We start from the raw sequence: 16,213 nt of genomic DNA, 5'->3' as shown, positions 1-16,213 counted from the left end.
GGAAGGAAGGAAGGAAGGAAGGAAGGAAGGAAGGAAGGAAGGAAGGATAGATGGATGAGAGGGAGAGAGAAAGAGGGAGAAAGAAAGAAGAAAAAGAAAGAACAAGAAAGAGAAAGAGAGAAAAGGAGAGAAAGAAAGAGAAAGAAATAAGCAAAGGAAAGGAAGAGAAAGAGAAATTGGGTCTGGGGGTCAGCTGACCAGAAGTCTAATTGGACATTTTCTCTTAATATGACCTATCAGTGCTTCTTATGAGCTATGTTCGTCATTTCTTATAGCATAGTAGTATTCCATCACAATCATATACCACAACTTGTTCAGCCATTTCCCAATTGATGGGTATCCCCTCAATTTCCAATTCTTTGCCACTACAAAAAGAGCTGCTATAATGATTTTTGTACAAATGGGTCCTTTTCTCTATTATTTTGTCTCTTTGGGATACAGACCTAGTAGTGGTACTGTTGGGTAAAAGGGTATGCACAGTTTTATAGCCTTTTAAACATAGTTCCAATTTGTTCTCCAGAACAGCTGGATCAGTTCAGAACTCCCCCAACAGTGTGTTAGTGTCCTAATTTTTCCACATCCCCTTCAACATTTATCATTTTCCTTTTTTTTGTCATATTAACCAATCTGATCTAATTACTCTTTTTATATATAGCCCAAAAAATGTAATTTGGTCTTCTCAACCAATCATAAGATATTTCCTGTGTGACACCACTTGCCTTTCATCCATTGGCCAAAATTCCTAAGATCTTTTAAAATTGATTATGGGCTGGTCTACTCATTGTGATGAGGTTATAGGAAACTTTCTTAATACCACTTTGCCCTGTGGTTTGATTAATTGGGGACGTTCCCGTCCCCCCACATGTACATATAGCCTCAAATGTATCAAATTAACTTTACTGAAAGTTTAATTTCAATACCTTAATCAGTTCATGTTTGTTCCATTTTCATAATTTGTTCCTCATTGTGATTAGCTGTCAGTTCACAACGTTGAAAAACAAAATTAGAGTGAATATTTGTTTCCAATGCAAGATGTAAGAGAATGCTAGATATAGAAGTACGGCTCCCACCCCCACTGACCCAGCTTCCTGACGTGAAGACTCAGGGTGGAAACCCTGTGGAGACCAAATTCAGGAACTGCCTCTTTGGGTGTAGTAGCTGCAGCCTCTTCAGTATCCTAAGGTGTTGAAGACCCTGAAAAAGAAAGTTCTTATCCTCAGTTTTTGGCACAGTCAAATAGAAATGACACTAAAGCATATGCATTGCCATCTGCCTTATTGCTGAATCCTAAAGAGTACTAGGCCTTTCCACATACTTTGACACTGAACCCTCCTACATGGGTTGTGGCACCCTAGTAGGAGGTGTTTTTCATGAGAACAGGGGCAGTCTTTCCTTTCTATTTGTGTCCCCAGTGTTTAATACCGTATTTTTGGCACACAATCAGTGCAACTAGTTAATTCAATGCACAGTGTTGGATTCAGTGTCAGGAAGACCCGAGTTCAAATACTGCCTCAGATATTTACTAGCAAGCAAATCTCAGCCTCAGTTCCTCATCTACAATATGGGGATAATAAAAATATTAGGTTTGTATGTGGGTGAAATAAAATAGTACAATAAAATATTTTGCAAACCTTAAAATCTATAAGAAATGTTAGATCTTTTAATGAATGCTTTTTCATTCATTCATCTTCCCATCCATCCATTTATTTATTCATCTCCTATTCATCTGGGTGGGTAGATGACACAGTGGATAGACTGTCAAGCCTGTCAGGAAGACTCATTTTTGTGAGTTCAAATCTGGCCTCAGACACTTACTAGCTGTGTGACTCAGGGCAAGTCACTGTTTGCCTCAGTTTCCTCATCTGTAAAATGAGCTGGAGAAGGAAAGGGCAAATCACCCCAGTGTCTTTGCCAAGGAAACCCCAAATGGGGTCATGAAGAGTTGGACACAACCAAAAACCGACTTGAACAACAACTCATTTGTTTTAGTGGGAAGGGTTGTCATACTTGAGTTTCCCAAGCTGAATGCATGGCAGACCCTTCCCACATACTCGTTAAAAAAAATCAATTCAATTTTTTAAACGTATCATTATTTTGTCTAAGGATGGGGCCAGGGATCAGGATACAAAACCTAGGACATGATTACCACCCTCATAATCTGGTGAAAGACTTCATAATAGTCTTCATTTTCTATTCCTTTAAACTCATACTGTTTCTAGTCACGTTTAGATTTGAGAGAAGAAAGGAAGCTGGGAAGATACAGCTAATTAGGATCTACTTCCACCAAAAAAAAAAAAAATCCTGAATCAATAGCAAGGTATGCAGCCCTTTTGGGCACCTTGCTTCATCTTAAGTAACTTTTTTTTTAAAGTACCTTCTTCTCTTTCTGTTTCACCTCATGCAAGTCCTTTCGCTGTCTCAGTACGATTTCAGTTACAAAGCAATTCAGGTAGAGCTGGAAGTTGTCACCAGAAGCCAATGCTGACAAGCAGGGCTGATGCAGGATGACTACAACAAGCAACATTCCTTACTGTTTATTATGCAGGACTCAGGGTTACCATTTCAACTGCTGTACTTGCCTCCATTTTGCATTTCTGCATTTCATGTCAAGAAGCTGTCATTTAAAAAAAAAATCTGTTTTTCTTTCCACCAAGTGTCTGCAATTAAATACGTAAACTCAGACGGATCCATAGACAAGACAAGGGGGAAGCTGATTGTGGAACTTAGTCACCGAACATGAATCTCTTGGCATGGACAAAAATATCTGCTGACAGCAATTGAAATCGTAGGGTTTTTCAGAATATTTGGGGGATTTGCCGCTCTTTTCTCATAGTTGCTGAGTCTGTAAACAAATATTTCATTTATGGTTTTGTGGAAAATAAGAGGCAAATCAAAGATACAGGGCCCATCAGTATGGTATTTTGGTTTAAGTGCTTGTTCTAAGTAAGTAAGTACTAAGTAAATGTTCATTGAATGAAAAGTGTGTAATCTCTTCAATTAAAAGTGTATACCTCAAGTATGAAAGGACTTCACCATAAAGATTACTGGGGTTTGCTTTATGAAATTTCTCATTTCTCTGGCTTATAGCCCTCACTCCAAAAATCTGCGAAATTTTTCCAGCTGGTGTCCCATAGTTTTGGTGCCAACTCCCCTTGCAGGCTGACTATACACAAAACAAAGAAAGGAAAATTTTATTGAAAGATCTTAGGAAATGAACTAGAATTTTGGAAAAGAAACTCCCTGGTGAACAACCTGCTCCCAAAGGCCTGGTCTGTGGTCCAGCCAGCCAAGGCCAGGGTCCCCACAGACCCTAATTCCTGCAGTTCTGTGAAGCTCCCCACAGCGGCTCTTCCTGCAGATCTTCACAATGCCCAGCAGGCGATAGCAGGTGTGCTACTCTAGGCAGTCCAACTCCCAGCAGGCAATGTTCCTCCAGGCAGTTCCTCCTAGCTCCCAGTAGCCAGCAACAGATGCCCTGCCAGCCCCGTATCTGAGGCTCCAGCTCTCAGAAGGTGCTGTTCCTTGTCATGACTCCTGCATAGTTCCACCAGATCATATCGCACATTACTTGGACCCAGTCTTCTTTAGATGTTGTCCTTACCCACTCCTGGGGAGATTACCTCCAACGATGCTCCCTTTCTGGTTGAAGATAACAGTTCTGCCTGCTTCATGCTGGGAGTTTCTCTTCCTTTGATACTACCCCTGATGAGGCTGGCCTCACAAATGCTGATTCAGGAACCGGGAATCCTGCTGTTCCCTTACTTGAGGAGGTTCTCAGTTATTAATACTAGGTTCAGAAATAGAACTTATAAATCTTAACGCCTGTTCTCCTTCAGGCACCTGGGGAGAAGGGCAATACATCTCCCTTCCCCACCCCTGAGCACTAGTTACAAGTACAGGAGCTGACAACACACCCTGATTCCTCCTGATTTAAATCTCTTAAGTCTCCAAGAATCTCTCTGAGGCAATTGGGGAGAATTACCCAAATCCCCCCCAAGTTAAATCCTCCCCTGGCTCTGATAGATGAGCTTTTTGCCTTATCTAGCCAGTTAGAGAACCAGTAGCCACCAGGACCCACCTCCTTATCAGTATTTTGTATGAGGATTCATTCATTTCAAAGTTAATAATAATAACAGTGAAAAACTAGCATTCCTAAGGTTTTGCAAAGTGTGCTACAAATCCTATTTCATTTGATCCTAACAAAAACCCGGGAGGTAGGTGCTATTCTTATCCCCATTTTATCGATCAGGAAACTGAGGCAGACAGAGGTTAAGTGACCTTGATCAAGGTCAAATAGCTAGTAAGTATCTGAGGCTGTATTTGAACTCAGGTCTTCCTGATTCCAAGTCCAGCACTCTATCCACTGTATCCCACAGCTGTCTCTAGTCCTCTAATAACTGAAAGGCCATTTTCTTTGTTTTTCTGTCATGGAAGGAAGCCCACTAGTTTCATAACTGTTTTAATGATTTTAAAAAGTGCCACCCCAACATCACATCAGGAACATTATGCATCAATAATATTCCAGATGAGCCCTCAAAGTGTAATCCTTGTGTGTCAAGAGCTTCCATAACACAGAATCTGGGTTTGCTTTGAAGAGTTTCTCATTTCTGTGGCTTAGAACTCCCACCCAGAAAATTTGGGAGTAATTACTCTTCTTAGACCACATAGCATTTTGACATCAGCTCCTTTGCAAGTGTACAATTCACGAAGCTAAAAAGGAAAAATGTTATTGAAAGTCTACAGAAAATTAAATCGATCTCACAGCAGAGCTCTTGGAAAACAGTAACTCTGCCAAAGATATACCTATATACAGTCTCAGTTACTGTTATACAAGGCAGAGCCTCTAGCAGGTTCATGTTGTTATTGTTGTTCAGTTGTGTTCAACTCTTCTTCATGGGGTTTTCTTGGCAAAGATTTTGGAATGGTTTGCCATTTCTTTTTCCAATGGATTAAGGCAAACAGAGGTTAAGTGATGTGCCCAGCGTCATACAGCTAGGAAGTATCTGAGGCCAGATTTGAACTCAGGTCTTCCTGACTCTAAGCCTAGTGCTCTATCTACTGAGCCACCTAGCTACTTCCAGTAGGTTCATAGAATCACAGATTTAAAGCAGTAAAAGGATCTTAGAGTCCATCTGGCCCAACCCACTCATTTTATAGATCGGGAAACTGAGGCACAAAGAGTTAGTAAATGTCTAAGGCAGGATTTAAATACAGCTTTTCCTGTCTCTCTATTTAGGAATCTACCTAGCTACCTGCAAGGTGTTTCCTCTTTGTGCAGTTTTGCGTAGCTCCCAGAAGGTGGCGACAGGTACCATTCTCCTCTGTTGCTCCTCCTGACCAGCACAGCTCTTAACTTAAGTATTAGGTCTCCCTCATTCTATGCCATGGCTCCCTAGCTCTTAACTGTCTCTTTCTCTTCCAAGGCAGTGTCAGGCATTGATCTTAAGGCCTGATCTATTAAAGGATTCTATTGCTGAACAGCACACAGGAGGAAGCCTTTACAGCAGGGGTTTTCTTAACCCATTGGGTGCCTTAGACTCCTCTAGCAGTCTGGTGAAGTCTATAGGCTCCTTCTCAGAATAATGTATTTTTTTTAGTGGAAATGTATTTTAAATTTCAGTTAAAGGACAGTGAAAATAAAGATGGGTTTTTTTTTTCCATTGAAGGTCACAGACACCCTGACATCGATTCACCTGAATCCCAGGTTAAGCGCATACCCCTGTGTGTTCACAGTGGGAGGAGACTAAGTTCTTCCCACCTCATTGATCTCATGAAGAAATGCTAGAATAGGAAGCTTCTTTTGATAGATCTTCCTCCAGCCTGGTCCCACCCCGTGGATGTCCTCATCTGCCCAGGAATCCTACTTCTCTTTATCTCAGACGATCTCAAAGATTCAGAAACAATGTTCTTCTCCAGACACCTGGGAGGGGTACCTCCTTGATTCAGTGAGCATTCCTCATTCAGAAGCTCATAAAGGCATAGCATTTCTTCTTAAATTAAGTCTTAAATCCCAAATGATGTCTTAAGGGTCCCTCAGTGGCATTATTTAAATCATTAAATTGTTACCAGCTCCATCTAGGGCAGAAGCATTAGTAAGGAGAGGTCCAGTCCCTGCAGACCACTACAAATGTTTGTTGAAAGCCTACCATTTCACAACCTGATCTCAACACAATGAAAGGGGAAATTACAGATGGGTTGAAATTAACTTGGTGTAGCAGTTGAAGCTTCAAATCTAATGGGAGTGAAATTATTATTTTTTAAATTTGGGAAGAGTTGACCTGTGATTTCACAGGGATAGGGAACAGCCAATAGAGATAGGGGGTTATTGATGAGGTATTCCCTCTACCTGTGCAGAGCTGCAGTTTCTTTGAACACTAAGAGTTTACGTGACTTGGTGAAGGTCATACAGCTATTTGTGTGAGAGGACAGGTTTTCTTAATGCATGTGATGGAAAGAGAGCTGGACTTAAAGTCATAAAACCTGTGTTCAATAACTGTGTGATCTTGGGCAAACCACTTAACCTATGGGCCCCAGTTCCTCATCTGTATAATAAGAGGGTTGGATTAGATGGCCTTGAATATCTCTTCAGTTCTAAAATTATCATCTATGATCCTAGGACTCTGGAGATGAAATCTTTGGACCCTCTGCCTCTCTAGATGCAACTTTATTTCATTATTGGCTTTGTTTTTCAAAAGAGAATTTTAAATTGAAAGATACACTTGCTTTATTTCACTTCAGTCAGATATATTATAGAGGGTATACGTACTTGAGGTAGAGTTTGGACTTTGTCCTCTGAGGTCTTGCTCAACTTACCAATTTTAATATATTAAGATCCTGGTATCATATGAAATATAATTTGTTTGAATAAGCACAATTAACTGTGAATTATCACATTAGCTAATGCCATTTCTCAAAGATTTGAACATTCCAATATTATTAAAGTTGATGCAAAAGATTTCTTCTATTTTATAAAATAATTGTTGAAGAGTTAAAGTAACAGTGGAATTTGAGTATTTGTTTATAAATCTTTACAACATGCCTATAGTTGGAGGAATTTTTTATATGGAGGTGCTGAAATTGCCTGCTTAAGTCACAGCAAGCAACATTTCTTTGCTTGGCAAATCTTAAAATGTTGTACAAATACCAGTTACTATTGATGACAGTGGTAATGTCAGTTAAAGAGATAAACTAATCTAGGCCTCTTGTTTTACAAATGAGGAAACTAAGGTATAGTGTTTTGTCTATGAACACATAGGGACATAGCTCGGTTTTAGTTATTTGGTGATTTACTTCAATACGATATAAAACTATTTACTGAGTGCCTACATGAAATGTACAAGGCATACCATGAAAGGAGATGCAAAAATAAACAAGAAATTATTTATTTCTTATTGTCACTGCCCTCCAGAAGTTTCTAATAGAGTAGAAAGACAATCAGCACTAAGATGCCAATGGAATGGACAGGGCACATTGTACCCGATCCCTCTTAATTCTACTGTTGCTTAATAAGTACCCTGCTTAATTCTTTCTGCCATTATTGTTGTTCAGCTGTTTCAGTCCTGTCTGACTCTTTGTGACCCTTTTTGGAGTTTTCTTGGCAGAAATTCTGAGAAATGGCTTCCCATTTCCTTCTCATTTCACAGATGAAGAAACTGAGGCAAACAGGGTTAAGACACTTGCCCAGGGTTACACAGCTAGTAGGTATCCGAGGCCAGATTTGAACTCAGGAAGATGAGTCTTCCTAACTCTAGGCCTGGCACTTTATCCACTATACCACCTAGCTGCTTTATTCTCTCTGCTAATTATTTCCTGTTATCCTGAATATATAGCTTATTTGTACATAGTTGTTTGCATATAGTCTTCCCCACTAAGACTGTAAGGTACTTGAAGGCAGGGGCTATCTTTGGCCTTATTTTGTATCGCCCAGTGCTTAGCACAGTGCCTGACAAGTAGGCACTTAATAAATGTTTATTGACTGGCTGACCCTATGCAAAAAGATATGGAGATTGGAAAAAAAAAAAAAAAAGACATAACTCCTGCCCTCCAGCAGTCTACAATATAGTAGAAAGAAAATACAAACTGAGGTACTGAATCCCTCCCCCAGCCTCCTCCCACTTAGTGTTCTTGGTTAAGGAGACATCTAAGTATGGGACTAAACTCTGTATTCAGGAACTTGCATTTGATTTCCTTCCTTAATTTAGAACTTTTAAAAAAATGACTGATTAAAAAAATCCTTGTTTTCTGGTGGTGTTTCAGTTAACTGTTGATCAATTCCTTTTATCTTTGCTTATCACAAAGTTGAAAGCTTAATGACTAATGTTTTGAATAGATACATTTGTAAATTTAGCAGCTGTTCAGTATATTTTTAATAATTTCCCTTTTTCTGTAGTTTCATTTCTACTCATACTTCCCCTTACATAGCCATGTCCTCATTGCCCCTAACTCTCTCCACCTACCATATACCTCTTTTCTCCTAGGTCTATCACCTACTCTTTTGCCCTCCAATGGAACAGCCCTTGAGTCTGAATCCTAGTCAGAATTAGACTCCAGAACTTTGAATGACTAGTACTTTAACCACCTGCAAATCAGGCAGCAGAATCTTAAACCCTCACAGTTGATCTGGCTTCTCATTTCTCTTTACACTCTCTCATTTTGACTCCACCCTCCTCTCTGCTACTACTCATTACTTTTCTCCTAGACTATAGTAATGTCATCCTAAGTAAGCTTAATAAGTTCACTGTCATGCTCACCTCTTCACTTTTATTCATCTCACATAGACAATAAATGGCCAAATGCTGTCATTTTCACCTGCACATTTCTTACTTCTGACATCCCCTTTTCTATACTAATACAGCCAGCAACCTTGTTCCAGCCCTCAACAGCTCTCTCCTGGGATATTGCAATAGCCTCATAAAAGTCTCCTTGTCCCTAATGTCTCTCATTTCGGTCTTTCCTCCCTACAGCTACAAAAGTGATTTTCCTAAAGAGCGAGCCTTACCAAATCACCTGCCCCATTCAATAAATCCCAGTGGTTCTCTAGTAACTCTGATAAAATATAACCTCCTTTGGTAATCAAAACTCTTCACAACTTGTCCTGAACTGACCTTCCCAGCCTTACTACACATTTATCTCCACATATCCTATAGCCCGGTCAAACTGTCCTAAATGTTCCTCCTATCTGCTAACTTCTTGCCTTTGCAATGGCTACCTCTCATGCTTGAAGGAGATGCCCTTCTTACTTCCATCTCTGGAATCTCGTCTCCCTCAAGCCTCAGCTCAACTTCCCCTCCAAGATTACGTTGTATCATCTGCTCTGTATGTGTTTTGCTTATTCTTGTGAAATGCATACAGAGCAGATGATACAACGCAATCTTGGAGGGGCATGTCGTCTTCCCCATTGGAATAGAAGCTCCTTGAGGTCAGGAACTGTTTAACTTGGTCTTTGTATCCACAACAATTAGTGGGAATATAGTAGGTCCTTTAAAATACTGGCTGAATAATTGCTTCCTAATGCATGAGACTTACTATGTCCCTGCTCAAAAACACTTATGTCATTACTATGTCATTCCCCTGCTCAAAAACAACTTAAGGATAAAATATAAATTCTCCTTAGTGTGGTATTTAAGTTCATTCACAGTCTGGTTCCAATCTTATTTTCCAGCTTTATTTCAAAATATTGTTTTTCATGCGTTCTTTGTTCCAGCCAATCAAAATCACTCTTGTTCCCTCATATTATTTTGCCCTTTCCCACCTTGTGGTGTCTGCACGAGCATAGAATGCACTTTTTTGTACAAATGCTTATTGAAGTCCTTCTCTTTCTTTAAGGCCCAGTTTTGGTGACGCCTCTACCGTGATGTCTTTCCCCAGATGAAGGCAATCTCTTCCCTATTTTTGTAAGAACTTTGCTAGACCTCTTTTTTGGGCTCATTCCATCTTACAAACGTATTTGTCTTGGGTTCATGAGTATACAATCTGGAGGTCTTCAATTCCAATTGTCTCTCTCTTTAATGGCTAGGTGACTTTTGCCAAGTCAAATAAACTCTCTGAATTTCCCTTTTAAAAGTGAAAAGGCTAACAACCTGCCCAAGATACTTCTTAAAAGAATAGAAGCTGTGTGGTATAGTGGATAGACAACCAACTTTGGAGTTAAGATGTCCTGGGTTCATATCCCGACTCTGACACATACTGTGTGTGACTCTGGGTAGATTGACCTAAAGCCTCTCTCAAAGCCTCATATATGTCAGGACTTATAAGTACAAAAAATGTTTATGGCAACACTTTTCATGGTAGTAAAGAACTGGGAAAAAGTGGCTATCCAAAAACTGAAAAATGACTAATCAAGTTATAGTACATGACTATAATAAAATGTTATTACACTATAAGACATGATAAAAGGAATGGATCAGAGAAATCTGGGAAGGCTTGTATGAAATGGCACAGAGTGAAGTGAGCAGATCTAGGAGAACAATTAATATAATAACTGTTGTTGTTCAGTCATGTTTAGCTGTGTCTGATTCTTCATGACCCCGTTTGGGGTTTTCTTAGCAAAAATACTGGAGTGATTTGCCACTTTCTTTTCTAGATCATTTTACAGGTGAGAAAAATGAGGTAAACAGAAGTAATGACATAACTTTCAGGGTCACCAGGAAGATGAGTGCCCCTGACTTCAGGCTCGGCACTCTATTCACTGCGCCACCTAGTGCCCAAGACAAGGACTGCAATATTATAAAGGGAAATGACTTTGAAAGATTTAAAGTCCTTGATCATTTGAGGGCTTGAGTATAACTCCATAAGAATGATGTTTGTTTTTTGGCAGTTGGGGTTAAGTGACTTGCCCAGGGTCACACAGCTAGTAAGTGTCAAGTGTATGGTCTGAGAGCAGATTTGAACTCAGGTCCTCCTGACTTCAGGGCTGGTGCTCTATCCACTGTGCCACCTAGCTGCCCCAAGAATGACGAATAAGCATGCTTCTCACTTCTTGGCAGAGAGGTGATAGATTAGAGATACAGAATGAGATACAGATTTTCAAATGTGGATGTATTTGATCCTTTGAATGGCTGTGTGAATTAGATATTCCAGGCATCATCATCTCTTTTAGATCAAATAAAGAAGTTATCTTTTATGGTCCCGCTTGCCCAGGGACCACACAGTCAGTAAGTTCAGAGAGCTCTGATGACTCCAAATCTGTTTCCGTCCACCACAGCTACTTCTTTACGGTTATACTCTTCTAAGGTATTATTTTATCTTAAAGTTTTACCACTTAAACCACTATATTGTACACTGTAAGGCGTTTCCTTAGGCTATTCATCTAAGTTAAAAATCCTAACAGGTGAAAATGGAAAACCTCATTATATTACAGTAAGAAATTTCTAAATCTGATGTTTATTTCCTTGCCTGCCCTTTCAAAAATCTTTTGAGGCATTTAAAAAGAGAAGACATTTATTAACTTGGGGATTCTTTCGTAGTAAGCTATTTTACCCAGTGACCAGTTTCTTACCTATGTCTCTACTAAAACCACATCATAGAATGTTGATCATTCCAGGAAACAAAATGTTCCCAGTTGTTCAACTTCCCTTTCTTGTTGGACTTCTTCTCATACCCTGCCACCCCTCCCATTCTCTGCCCCTTATTGGTCATAGGAGGATTCCAAAACTAATGGAAAGATCTCCTCACTGTTGCTCTGGTGTTATCATCTTTGATCTGTTTTTATTTTCTCTTGCAATTCTTAATATCTGTCTCCTTCAAAAAGTGAAGCTCCAATATGCTCTAGGGACAGATTGAACAGCCATGCCTTCTCTAAGCAGAGATGGTTCATGTATAGTCTTAGAGAGACCTCAGAACCCATCTTTTCCAAATCATTCATATTACAAATAAAGAAACTGAGGCCCAGATAGAGTAATCGGATTTTCCAAGGTCATCCTGGATGAGGATTTGAACCCAGCTGCTCTGACCCCAAATCTAAGAATCTTTTCACTGTACCACACTGTAAATTCTTACGCAACATGAACATCCCACAGAACATTGTCAGAATCCCCTTCTTGGTTCTAGTCAACCGTGTGGGCCAGATATGACTCACTGCTGAGGGTGTTTGTAGGTGTGTGTGTGTGTGTGTGTGTGTGTGTGTGTGTGTGTGTTGAGTTGTTTCAGTCATGTCTTACTCTTCTTGGGGTTTTCTTGGCAAAAATACCATAGTAGTTTGCCATTTCCTTTTCCAGATGATTTTTACAGATGAGGAACTAAGGCAAATAGGGTTAAGTGACTTGACCAGGGTCACCCATCTAGTAAGTGTCTGAAGCCAGATTGGAACTCAGGAATATGAGTCTTCCTGACTCCAGGTCTGGCACCCTATTCCCCTGTACCACCTAGTTGCCTGTTAGATAATAGAATTCTGTAATAGGCTTCTGAGTCAGAAGAACTGATGACTTAGTGCATATAAAAAAGGGAGAAGCTCATGACCTTACCACTTCTTGACTGTGACTCTCTGTGGTAAGATGCAACTTCAGTCTAGGGTAGAGATGGATGAGCCCTTCTATACCATCCTTCCCCACTATGGTGACCCAGCCCATTTAGAAAAAGGGCTCTGGAGCCTTTGGCAGCTTTTGCTCCTTTTGTGTTTATAGCTCAGTGAACAGAGTGCTAGGCCTGGAGCCAGGAGCTAACCTTAGACACTGACTTGCTACATAACTGCTAGGCAAGTCATTTAATCCTTGCCTCAGTTTCCTCCCTTGTAAAATGGGAGGTTGCCAACTAGGCAACCTCCCAGGGTTGTTGTGAGGATCAGATGAAATTATATTTGTAAAACATTTAGCACAGTTTTTGGTACATAGTAAATGCTATATAAATGTTAGCTATTGTTAACTATTATTATTGTCTTAGGAATTGGCATATCTATGACTAGAAACAACCTTATAAGGTCAATAAATTTCTGATGGGTGTTTGTGAGGGTGGCATGTCCCAGAATGGTTGGGGTTGACAGCAGAGGAAGTTTCTAGTGACAAGAAGAGGACTGACCCAAGCCTAGCCATTTCCGAGCAGAATTGTAAAGACAATGGCCCTCCTAGAGGGAATGTAAAATGCCCAATTATCAGTCTTCAGAAACATCTTTATGTTTTGATGTTTAAATATTAACCTCCCAGCAGATTATAACAGTAGTGATGGGTTAAATGACTGGATTTTCTTCTAAGTCATCTCTTAATGTGTGCTTTTATGATTGGCAATTTTGTAAAGGAATACATTACCTGACCCTCACCTGATTCATACTGTATGTTGAACATTGAGTACTTTTTTACTTCCCTCCTTTTGGCAATGCCTTAGATTTATGCACCATAATCTAATTTACTCTAATTTTCTTGGGATTTGGAGATGAGTCACTCAATAAGCAGAAAAGTGCAAGAAGAGTCCTTTAATTCTGTGAAAGGCAAGAATTGGAGGCAAGAATCTTCAGACTTGAACCCAGAAAACGTGTCAGGGAGTGGTAGAGGGTCCCAGCTCTTATGGGCCCAATGTCTCAATGCTAGACCTTCAAAAGCTTTCTTTCTTTTTGCTGAATTGGTGACAGCCAGAGAAAACCTGTCAAACCCAGAGCCCCCTAAATGCATCCCAAGACGAGCCTTAGAATTATCATTATATTACCTGACACATTGAAGATTCTCAGGCAATGCTCTGTGATGATTGTAGTCACCTCTCACATTGTATCTGGATATACTTTGTTGTGTAGCTGTGTCTCAGTGCTTTTTGGAGAATGGGTACTACACATACAATATTTGGTAGAAAATAATCTTTGCTTCTGAGATAAACTCCATTTTATCTCTCCCAGGAGTTGGGAACCTGTGGCCTTGAGGCCACATGTGGCCCTCTGGGTCCTTAAACTCGAAGTCTGGATTCAGTCAAAGGGCTGCACTTGAGGACCTAGAGGGCCACATGTGCCCTTGAGGTCGCAGGTTCCCCACTGCTGCAACTTTTTAACTGATATATCAAAAGAGGAATGTTTACTTTGTAATCAGTTTATTAGAATCGATACTTTTTTCTGTCTCTAGTTCTGTGATTTTATTAGGTACAAAGTTCTGTGAAGAAATTCTCTCTTCTAATTCAGATCTGCAATTATTATGCAACTTATGATACCAGAGAGTTGTCTAGGGACATGGAGAGACTGAGTGACTTGCCCGTTTTTCTTTCTTTTAAAATTTTCATTGATAACTTTTGTTCTCACATCATATACATTTCTCTATCTATTCCTCTCCCTCTTCTCGCCTTACCTTCTCTTCTGTGTGACTCTTTCATCTCAAAACTGACCAACAGATCAAGCAAGTCTGACATTTTGTATAGTGCTCCACTCCAATAGTTCCTCCCAACACTGACATGAAAAGGAGGAAAATTATAAAACTACCAATTTTTATTTTTATTATCATTATTATAACTAATACTTACATAGCACTAAGGTGCCAGAAACTGTTGTTAAATGCTTTATAATTATTATCTCATTTGACCTTTCCAACAGCCTTGTGGGGTAGGTGCTATTATTATCTTCATTTTACAGATGAGAAAATTGAGGCAAATAGAGACTTGCCCAGGATCACATAGCTAGGAAGTGTCTGAGGTCACATTTGAACTCAGGTTTTCCTGACTTTAGACTTGACACTCTATCTACTATGCCACTTCACTGCTCCAGGTACATTCCTGTATCTCTTCATAGGATCAAACAACATAATTTCACATTCAGTTTTGATTATTGTTATTTTTTAATGTGAATTTTTGTAATCATGTATATTATATTACTGATTCTGTTTAGTTCTATCAGTTCACAGAAAGCTCATCTTATTCTGCATTCTTCATTTCTTAAAATGTACTAATATTTTATTATATTCATAAACTACAGCTTTTTTTAGCCATTTCCCAGTCAATAGGCTTTAGCCATTTTTATAAGCCAATATTTATTAGAATCAACTTGACTTGAACTTAAGTTTTCATGACTCTAAGATTGCCTCTCTACTCACTATAACACACTGCCTGTCAAACGGATACATATATCTACATAAATAATTTCATTCATTTTCATTTGATTTGAGGTAGAAAAAAAGATGTAGATTTAAATCAAGACTTATTTAAAATTTACTAGCTGAGTGACTATGGAATCATTAATCTCTCTGAGACACAATTTTTGTAGTGATAATATGGGAATACAATTCAGTTCAAATAAAAAGCATTTATTAAATATTTGCTGCATGAGAGGCCATACTGCCTTTCCAACATGGGCAACTCCCTCAGAAATAAGATGATCAGGTTCAAGTCTAGTCTTTGATCCATATTTGCTTTGTGAAAAGGTGTAGATCACTTAAGATCTTAGGAAACCCTCTAAGACTAAAAGTTGCAGAAAAATTATGGCTCTTCCTTGGTAGAGGGAATTACTTTGCAAGAAGGTCCCTAAATGGATGAAATCATAAGTCTGGACAAAAAAAAAATAATAAATACCAGGCACTATGCAAGGGGCTGGATATATGAAGATAAAACAAATGGACAGTCCTCATTCTCAAGAACATAATCATAATTAATATATGTGATATAATGATATGACAATACTTAATATCTTCATAATGCATGATATAATATAATACTTTACTAATAATAACAATTACTATTATAATTAGTACTAATACTAGCAGTAACAAAATATCCCCTCTCCTTCCTTAAACCTCAGGCACTCTCTCCCACTAATGCATACAGCATCAGTGGGAAAAATAGAGACATACATAGAATTAACTAGAAGAGAGGCACACATATAAGGAACATAATTGGCTCAGGGAACCTAAATCATATGTACTACAGGGACCTAATGTCTTTTCTCTTCTGGTGGTTTCCTCATTCTGTTTTTCTGGATTAATGAGGTGTCTCTCTACTGGGCAGATCACTCAGCTGGGCTCCTTTGGCTTGTTCTTCTCCATAGATCAATTCCCAATAGCCAGGGTTAGCTGTCTTTCAACTCATGAAACTCCTCTGGGTCTTTTGCTTTGACTGATTGTGCTTGTTTTCAGCCAGATACATTGACCCTGACTAGGCAAGTAGCTTGACTGCAAGAAATTATATTCAAAAGGGAAAGGAGGGGGAAATTTTTGCTTCCTCTCATCCTTATTTGATAGGTGAAGAATGAATTCTTCTCGAGTTGTTTTCTTTCATATAAAGTTCTCTTCTCTGATGCCAGAGATTATACCCCTCAGAG

Source organism: Vombatus ursinus, unplaced genomic scaffold (genome assembly GCF_900497805.2).
Source record: "Vombatus ursinus unplaced genomic scaffold, bare-nosed wombat genome assembly UNPS02014909.1, whole genome shotgun sequence".
In the NCBI taxonomy this organism is placed as follows: Eukaryota; Metazoa; Chordata; class Mammalia; order Diprotodontia; family Vombatidae; genus Vombatus; species Vombatus ursinus.
Note: the sequence above shows the minus strand (reverse complement) of the source record.